The sequence below is a fragment of the Sciurus vulgaris genome (assembly GCF_902686455.1).
Source record: "Sciurus vulgaris genome assembly, chromosome: 12".
NCBI classification, from domain to species: Eukaryota; Metazoa; Chordata; class Mammalia; order Rodentia; family Sciuridae; genus Sciurus; species Sciurus vulgaris.
This window is the reverse complement of record NC_136473.1, coordinates 102,450,951-102,456,950: the sequence shown is the minus strand read 5'-3', so window position 1 is coordinate 102,456,950 and position 6,000 is coordinate 102,450,951. Positions and strand designations below refer to the sequence as shown.

The window sequence follows — 6,000 nt, the reverse complement described above, 5'->3', positions numbered from 1 at the left end:
CCTACTGATAGAAATTGCTCAATACACAACTGAATAACAACTAACTTCACACAATGATTTGCAAGTACTTTCTCTCACATATTGCCTAATTTAATACAACTACCCTGTGAAGTAGTACTGTGATAAGTTCGCATTTTCCAGATAAGGAAACTAATGCTCAGACACAGTAAGAGGCACATCCAATATTCAGCCAATAAAGGAGAGTTCTTTCCAATACAATTTGCTCCTTGAAGAAATTGTGGCGAGTGGTGCCAGAGTAGTCAGCTCAGTCTTTCCTCGCTGAAAAAAGGAACAGCTGAGTACCTCCCCTCTACAGACACACAAATATTATTCCATGGAGCAAACTGCATTATCTTATATCAGGGTCAGGCACACAAAGTGCAAGATACGTTGAATGAACGATACAGGGGATGTGCTGCATGAAGTCAGTGGAAAGCATATACCCTAAGGGGAGGAAGACGCTTTCCTTCATTTATCAGGGGCCCCGATTGCAGAGCATCTGAGTCCAAGATGCCACCGACCTACCCTCACGAGGATTATGGTCTATTGCAAGGTACATATGTAAAACAACTAATTTACAGCAAACGATTCACAATTCAGTTAAATGCTATTCAAAGTGTGTAACAGGGAATTTGCTCTGGCCGGAAGAGAGATTTGCGCTCAGTGTGGTAAGGCTAGCTTCTTTCCACCAAGGGAAGCTACCTTTAGATAAGAAGAACCTCCAAGCAGAAGCCAAGACAAATCCAAAGGGCCAAAAGGGAGGAGCAAATTGCTCCTCATAAACAGAACTTGACCATGGAATTGCAACTCTCGGGTCCCATTGCCTGGCTGCCCACCTGCATAAGAGCAGGAAAGAAAAGGCGAAGGCCAGAGAGAAGCGGGAGGCTGGTTTATGTAAGCGGGGCGGGGAAGAGAGGAGAGCCAGGATCCGGCGCGGCTAGAGTTAAGCGGCCGGTCCGGGCCCGAAAGGGTTGCGCGGGGCGGGCGGGACGCGTCCGGCAGGGCCCGCCCACCGGAGGGCGGGGGCGGGGCCGCGCCGCGGGCGCCGCGGGATTGGCGGCCCGGCCGGCGTTACGCTGGGACCGTACCAAGAGTCGGGGCCGCGGAGGCGGGGGGTGGGTGTGGGACCGCCGCTCGGGCGCGGAGAGGTGGCCAGGGAATGGCCGGGCCGCGGGTGGGCGGGAGCCGCAGTGGCGGCGGCGGCTGGGGGCGGTGAGAGCGGCGTGGGGCTGCCCCTCCCCGGAGGCGGCGGGGGCGGCCGGGGCCGCGCCGCACCGCACCGCGCGGGCGGCCATGGAGCGAGCCTAGGGCCCGACAGGTGAGCGGCGCGGGGCGGGGAGGGCGCGCGACCCCCGCCCGGCGCGGCGCGGCGCGGCGGGAAAGTACGGGCCGGCGGCGGGCGGGGCGCGGCGCGCGCTGGGGGCGGGGCGCCTCCCCGCGGGGCCGGGCGCCGGTGCCCGAGCCGTCCCGGGGCGCCGCGGGCGGGTCCCGGGCTGGGGGCCGCGGCCGCCCGGAGGCTGGCTCGAGCCCGCGTCCCTGCGGACGGTCACGGCAGGAGGGACGCGGCCTCGGCCGCCGCCTCCCGGCCCGCCTGAGGCGCGGGCCTTACCTGGGGCCGCCCGGGTCGCCCGTGGTCCTTCTGGTGACCCGCTCTCGCGCCGAGCGCGGTCCCCAGAGGCGACTGGCGCGGCTGCCGCCTCGAGTCCTGCCGAGCGCCCGTTGCGGCGGCCCGGGGGCAGCGCGCGCTCGCGGAGTCCCTACCGGGCCCGCCGCGTGGCCGAGCAGCGCGGGTGACCTGCAGGCCGGCGGCGAGGGCAGCGGTGCCCGGGGCCCGCGGTCTTCTCCGGGTCGTGCGCCTGGCGCTGGCAGCGGACACGACTTAAGGAAACGACACGGCAGTCCCAAGTGGGTTGTGCTGGAGATTTCATTTCCGGGTGCGCCGGCCCCGCGAGTCAGAGCTGCCCGAACGTTGCCGTTAATGCTGACCGTGGGCAGTGGTCACGCTGTGCCCTTGATTGTGGGGTCTGATACCAGATGGGTTTTTGTTACCTGCCAGTCTCCGCATGGGAAGGGGTGGAGGGTGTTGGAGGAAAGCGGAGAGCACGGGCACCGGTCATTGTGGAATTAGCCCTCTTAAAGGCCGTGTCACCCTTGGGTTGGGGAAGGAGTTTCTAATTAGGGATCAGAGGAGGTGCTTGATAGTGCCGCTGGGGTCCAGGGCCAGGTATCAGTGTCATCTTTACCCACTTGCCCTGTGGAGGTTTGATTTCTCACCTTGGAAGGTAGTGAAGTAGTAGCAATGTGGGGTCTTTTCGCTATTAAAGACTAGGACTTTATAAATCTGTGATGGAGTAAAGTTGAGATTGCCACTTATTAGCCCTGCTTTTCATCGTTGTAAAGTAGTGCATAAATTTTACTGTGGTTGGGTTTGGCTTTTCTTTTTTTTTTTTTTTTTAAATTGGGCAAAGGACCTCATTGTGCTTCTGTATTAAATTCCTTGAATGTATGCAGCATCTTTGAGCTGAGCTTCGAGTACTTCCACAAATATTAGTTATCAACTAGACATGCCTTGACTCTACCAATCTGAGGTAGATTTAAAATTAAATTATTGGCCTGGAGATGTAACTCAGGTCGAGCCCTTGCCCAGCATATCATGGCCTTGAGTTTGATCTCCAGACTGGAGGGGGGAAAAAAAAAAAAAGGAAAAATTTTTTAAAAGTTTGTGGCAATGTAAAACTTTGGCCCCGAGAACCATACAGTAGAATCAGTCAACAGGAGGTCTTCCACATTTGAAATTGCTTGTCAAAAGAAAATAACAGGGCACTGCAAGTAATTCAGACTCATTCTCATTCATGACATAGTACAGTGACAAAAAATGATGGCGGTAGAGATGATCAAGAACCCTAGGAGTTCATTACTTTCCTGGTGAATTTGTGAGGTGGATTTGCTTTGTTTAGAATTGGTAATGGGGGTGTTTTGTTGAAAGAATGAAAATTCTTGCCCCTCTTTTCTTTCTGGGTGCTGTGGAATAGGGAATGAACAATTCAGTTTTATCTTTATTTTTCATAATTCTTTGTGTCATAGTTATTTTATGCTCTGACTTTTAGTTCTCTTGGTTTCTGTTTGTAGATTTTCTTCTTAAAATATTTTTTAAGATGTTGATAGACCTTTATTTTATTCATTTATTTTATATGTGGACCTGAGAGTCAAACCTAGCCTCACACATGGTAGGCGAGCACTCTGCCAGAGCCACAAACCCAGCCCTATTTGTAAATCTTCTTTCACACAGCCTTAAAGCTCATGCTTTTTATTATTTCTGAATATTGAATTCCTGAATGGAATTTTCTTTGTTTACTTTCCAGACAGACTTCTTCCTGTACTTTGTGTGACTGTCATTTCAGTGGTATAAGCCTTGAATCCAGATACTTCATTTCTTATGATTGATAACTTTTTAAAACAGCTAACCACAGTAGGCCCCTCTTGGTGATTGCTATACTCTGATAATAGAGGGAGGAGGCTTCTGTTGGTATTTTGTGTACACAGTTGCAGGCAAGGAAAAGGAGACTATCTTCTAAATCTGTAGTCAGGTCACCCTGGACTGAGTGCCAGGTGGTTTTGTGAATTGTTGTGGGGAGCAGTTACAACAAGGCCCTACAGTTTGTTGTAATAGGCACGTAGCAGTGCTTAGCACCTAGTGGGTGTGAGAAAGTATTTGTTGAGTTAACAAATTGGAAATTGTTTGGGGGAAGCAGAAATATTCTAGTACAGATGCCAAATTGTTTAGTTCCTCTTTTTATCAGGAGAAAAAATAAAGTCAAGAAAAATGTGTTTCAGATTTTCTGTTGGAAATGTGCTGTAGGGGTGAGTATCTGTGAAGGGTGTTATTAGCTGGAGCTGCCTTGACGGCTCCATCCTATATGGTGTTCTAGTTACTTGCGGCCCGTATAGGCTCCAGTCAAGTGCAGGTTCACAGACCTGCTCCTACAGCCTGTGGTGGCTAGGATAACTGAGCAGTTGGTTGGATAGTCAATGTTTTTGCATTGCTGAAAGAATTTAGAGCCAAGTGTGGTGGTGCATGCCTGTAATCCCAGTATCTCAGGAGGCTGGAGCAGGAGGATCACAAGTTTGAGACCAGCCTCAGCAACTTAGCAAGGCCTTAAGCAACTTAGTGAGACCCTGTCTCAAAATAAAGAATAGAAAGGGCTGGGGCTGGGGCTCAGTTGCTAAATGCCCTTGGGTTCAATCCTCAGTACCAAAAACAAACCAACAACAACCACCTTAGAGTTCTTGGTAATAATGGCCATGCTAGCAGCATTGACTGACTGTCCTTCTCTCTTCCCCCACATTGGAAGGGGAAGAGGGATGTTATTCCTCCCTCAGGTGCTTCTCCAGTAGCTCCTCCTTCCATACCTGTTCATCTCTTCCTCTTTCCCTTCCCTTAGCTGCCTCTGTAATTCCTAAGGCCTAATGCATGTATTAGTGTGGACCCGGGTGCGGAACAGAAGGCCTTACTTTGCTGCTGAAACCAGGTTCTGACCAACTTCTAATATCACCTGACAGAATATAATGCAAAGGTCTCTCTTCTGATTTGGTCTCTCTTACCAAAAACAAATGAAGAAATGCAAGTCTGTGAACCTAAAACATCTTGGAGTGCAACCGTCATCCCAGTGTGAGATAAGAAGTGGAGGCCGATAAAGAAAAAGGACACTGTGCTTTGGTTTGTGTTTGATGGTGGCAAGGTAATAGCCCCTTGGAGAAGAGTGTGCTCATGTGGGTACATTATGAAAGGAGGTCAAAGATATAAAATTATAAATGTGTCAAAAGAAACAAGTACAGGTGAGGCAGTAAAGTCTGTCATTCTGTGCCCTCAACCCTTGACGTTCTGCTGTGTATGTGTGGCAATACCTTTTTTGCCAAATGTTGTGAAAATAAGGTGTTTTATTAAAAATTTCTTATTTTAGCCATATTTTTTTATGGAGAACTTCTTCAAGGTACTATATATTTTGCTTTCTAAGCAATATAGTTTAACCTTTTTATTATCTCAAGGTTATAATTACTAGCGTACATTACTGACAGTAATTATGCAAGGCTTTGAGGTGATTGAGAAATGTAGGTTGTTTGGCCCCTCTGCTTTTTGAATTATTTAATCTGCTTTAAATAGGCCTTCTTTTCCTGCCTTCTTTCGGGGGCAGGAAAGCTTGAGTTCAGCTTCTAATCTTCTGGAGAGTTGAAACCCGGACCATGCTGCTTCCAGAGATCGAGTAAAGCAGCTACATGAGGTTCCACCAGCTCTTCTGGGTATCGGTACTTGAATTTGATAACCATGGTTTCGGCTGCACAAAGACCTTTTTTATTCATTTCTTGTTTCTTACTTGACTCAGTGAATTTGCACCCTGTATAGATGCATATGTTTGTGTGGTTCTTCCTGTCTTAAAAAAGAAATGGTATGAAAGCAGTAGTGTTTCAAGCAATAATACTTGAAGATCTGGTTTCAGCCCTGTGTTGTATCATTCTTGGGCAGTGTCTTCTTGGACGGTCTCCATTCTTCCTCTTAGCATTCCCAGATCTTTTCCTCCCACTCCCAGCCAGCATCAGGAACCAGGTTAACAACAGCCCTAGCCTAGAAGGAGGGAGCTTGGTATACAAAAGACAGCGACTTCAGCAATTTTAAAATCAGCATATAAAATTAGTAAATGTACTTCTGTATTTTTACTGTACTGAATGCTTTCCAGGGCTTATTTCCCTGTGTCTGTAAAAGACTTCATCTTTACACCACTGTGTTGCTTGTCAGAAGAATGCTCATAACTGTAGAAGTCATTCTCCTTGCTCTTCACTTTTCTTATTCAACAGACATTTATCAAGTGTCACTCACTTGCCCTGCACTGTACTAAGCTCTTGAAAATACAAAGAGAGAGTAAAATATATTTCCTGTTCTCAAAGGACTCACAATATAGTAGAAGAGATAGGTACGCCAAAAAGTGTATGCGTGCTGTATTCATA

The 6,000-nt window shown here is 48.8% G+C and overlaps 1 protein-coding gene across 18 annotated transcripts in view; it reads left to right on the top strand.

Annotated features, from left to right (window-relative positions):
• The first annotated feature begins 1,118 nt into the window (after positions 1-1,118).
• FAM20B (FAM20B glycosaminoglycan xylosylkinase) overlaps positions 1,119-6,000 on the top strand; it is a 42,171-nt gene continuing 37,289 nt past the window's right edge. For 7 of the 18 annotated variants that reach the window (XM_079108071.1, XM_079108069.1, XM_079108070.1 and 4 more), the window contains exon 1: positions 1,121-1,318. The gene's annotated coding sequence lies outside the window, so the exon portion shown is untranslated. Of the gene's footprint in view, positions 1,319-1,449; positions 1,935-6,000 lie in introns of those variants that run through there. The other 11 variants (XM_079108073.1, XM_079108072.1, XM_079108059.1 and 8 more) reach the window with 5 other exon arrangements.